The sequence below is a fragment of the Dacryopinax primogenitus genome, assembly GCF_000292625.1.
Source record: "Dacryopinax primogenitus strain DJM-731 SS1 chromosome Unknown DACRYscaffold_10, whole genome shotgun sequence".
Classification (NCBI taxonomy): Eukaryota; Fungi; Basidiomycota; class Dacrymycetes; order Dacrymycetales; family Dacrymycetaceae; genus Dacryopinax; species Dacryopinax primogenitus.
The window spans coordinates 93,972-97,467 of record NW_024467207.1 but is presented as its reverse complement, the minus strand read 5'-3'; positions in this window follow the sequence as shown (position 1 = coordinate 97,467).

The following is a 3,496-nucleotide window of genomic DNA, read 5'->3' as shown; positions in this document are numbered from 1 at the left end:
CCATGTCATAAAGGCTTAGTCATGTCTCTTGACCAACCAATGAGCTGGTGCCCTGACAGAGTTCCACATCTAGGTGCATGAAGCTAATTTGTTGTGATGAAGGCTGCTCACAACTTGTACAGCTCTTTGCCCTCTGCCATCCTGCCCCCCTCCAACCCTCTCTCCCTACTGCTGTGCCTCATCCAGAGGGACAGCATGGGCAACCTTTAGCTACCTGTTTAGGTGCTCAAAGTCAGTGCCTGCTCAAGTCTTGCAAAGCACCTTGCCAACTAAGGCTCCCCACCAACCCCATCTGCCCCCGGCATGATAATCAGAGAAATCAAATGAACTTTGCAAGTCCAATGTATTTGCTCCCAAGCCAACCAATGTATGCCCATTGCATGAGGAGAGGCTGATCACCCCTTGGTCCTGAACAGTCACCTTGTGGGTTGTGCAGACCTCCCTCTGGAGGTCTGCAGACTTATGAGGCAGCTGGGAGGTGACTTGGGCTGACTGACCAAGCATGTTGGCATGGACCTCCCTCTGGAGGTCCTAGCTGGCAAGGGCATAGTGCAGGGTTTGATTTGCTTCTGCCCATGAGCTGGACATGCATGATGCATGAGTGGACTGGGTTATGCATGCTCATGCTGACAGTGATGGAGAGGAGGTGGAGGCAAGCAATGCAGATGGGGAAGGTAAGGAGGATGCAGATGAGCAATAAAGAGGAATATGAGGATGATGGTCAAGATGATCAAGATGAGGATGATGGGGAGAATCAACCCCTGCTCCCCTCTGCCCTCTGGACTATGTGGTTTTGCTCCTTTGTCAATATGGAGAATATGAAGACATAGGGGTACTTTGACCTGCTGCACAAGATACTGCAATGCAACTGTGACCCTCCCATCCTGCCTCTTAAGTTTCTTGCAGTGTACATTCTGAGCATTAAAACATGTGACATCCTCCATCATACAACAGGGGTTGTCTGCCCAACAGACCATGTTCTTGTTGCAGAGTCTATATTTTGGGTTGTGGATAATGCCACAAATGGAGATCCAAAATGGCCTCATGCCACCATTGACAAAGCTAGGGAGCAGCTTGACCAGGGGAAGCAACCCAGGCAGCCCTTCTACTCTGGGTGACAGGGTCAGAATGGAATTGTGGTATTTTGTTGACATCACCTGGCAGTTAACAATGGCTGCCTGGGGAACTGAATGGATTGTGTCCCCTGTGATGGGTCCTAAAGCTATCTGTTGCCACCAGGGTGGAAGCTGTTTTGCTTGGCAGGGCAGGGGAATGTCACTTCTGAGTGCAGAGAAGCATGTCTGAAAGTGAATTTAGTGGGGAATGTGAGTTGTGTGCTCATGCACCAAGGGTCCAGTTAGGTCACACACCCGCTGGGCTTCTTTGCAACAGCCTCACACACCTCCATATAGGATGTGGACATGGAAGCAAATACTGCAACGTTGCATGGAATGCCAGGTCCAGCACCTGCCTTTGCCTGCAGACTTGCAAAATTTGGGTCTTGGCAATTGCCCAAAAACCAGGGCAAGACAGTGCCCTAGTTTACTTTGCATATACCCAAGGGTGGGACTGATCTTGTCTGATATTTACAAAATTGAACAAAGGTAACTTTTGCTGCCTCTGTGATGACAATCTCATTATTTGAACAGAGATCCATTTCATCTTGGAGTTGAAAGAAGGGCAAATTATGCACAAAGTTCAGTCTTGTCTCAGGCAGAGCAGCTTTGGTTATTCACTGCCCTTTGTAGCTGTATAGCATCAAGTGGAGTCATAACACTTTTAGGTATGTCTCTCTGCTTGTTGTGAAGCTTCTGCCAGCTTATTGTTTCTTCAGTGTCATATGCAGTCAGTTCACATATGAGGAAGGGACTGAGACTGGAATCCCTGATTGCATGACAAACAGCTTCAATCACAAAGTGCTTGCTCCTGGGATAGCCTGCTGCATCCAGGGTCCTTGTGCTTGCTCCTACATTCTTCACCAGTGTGAGGATGCATGGTCCAACCAACTTGTCAAAGCTAAATAGCATGTCTCTGTCAAAATCTCATAGTCAAACTGTTTTGTCTTGCCATGAAAAGATTGTATGGACCAGTATGCTGATATAGCTCATGAGTATTGATGACACAGCTGAGCTGACACTGCGCTATAGTGGCTGATCAGCATGTTGGACCATAAGACTGAAAACTGGCATGGCTTTGACTTGCCTGTTGAGTAGAAAGAGGAATACTCAGGTGAAAGCATCTTATACTTCAAGCTGGGAGCAAAAGACTTTCCAGATGATGGAACAGAGCCAAGATGGGAGCCAGAAGCCAATACCAGACAAGATACAAATGTTGCAGATAAAAGGGAAGACAGTAACAGCAAATCCCAATCTTTTTGTAAAGCCAATGTGTCAGGGGACATCCCTAAAATCAATTGTGAACAGCTGCAATCAACAACAATCAGAGCACAGTCACATGGCACAACACCCCAAACAACAGCTGATACTACAATCACCTGACCCCAGGAAGGACAGATCCCAGAATGTGAGACATCAGTCATAGATCATATGGGACTGACCAGACAAGAGACATGAGGTGCCTGCCCTAAGCAAGCTGTATAGTCAGCCACAGACTTTGCTTCCTTTTTACTTCCATACCTAGACATATATAGAACCCTAGGTATAGCCCCTGTAGCTCTTTAGAGCTAATCTCTTAGGATGTCAGGGCACCAGCTCATTGCTTGGTCAAGAGACATGACTAAGCCTTTATGAGATGCTCCCACTTTGTCCTCTTGGACACCCAGATTGACCCATGGTGATCACCTACCTCCCCATTCCTGATCTTGTTGAGCCACCTATCAATACCACATTGTCCACTCCTCTCAAACTACTGGTAGCATTGGGTCTTCATTCTGGTATGTTGCCCCTCCAAAGACAAGTGCCATGAGAATCTTGCTCATATATGCACTAGTCAGCAAAGCTGTCTATAGCAGTCAACCTTCTCTTCTGCAGCACATCACACCATCAGTGATGCATCCATTCAAATTTGGCATGCCAACTTCTAGACTGGATCCAAGTTTAGCTCCTAATGGTAGAAGGAATGCCTATTACTAAGAAAGCACTACCCTGTCAGGGCACCAGCTCATTGGTTGGTCAAGAGACATGACTAAGCCTGTATGACATGGAAGTAGCTGGTATACCTTGGCATGTGCTGGAACCTGCTGGAAGGATTGGATGGTCAGGTGACCTGCTGTGCATGGCTGTGCATGACCTCATATGACCTCATCCTTGGTCATATGACCTGATCACCTGACTAGGCTGAGTAAGCAAGATGTTCTAGCAGGTTCCACCACAGAGGTATAAATATAAGGCCTACTCTGCCTGGGACTGTCTCTTCAGACTTGGTCTCTTAGGATCATCCACAGGTACCTATACTGTAGATAGGTCTTAGTCATCAGGTCTACTCCACTTCCTTGTTGCCTGCTTAGACTCTTGGCACTCTTAGGTGAGCAGACTTA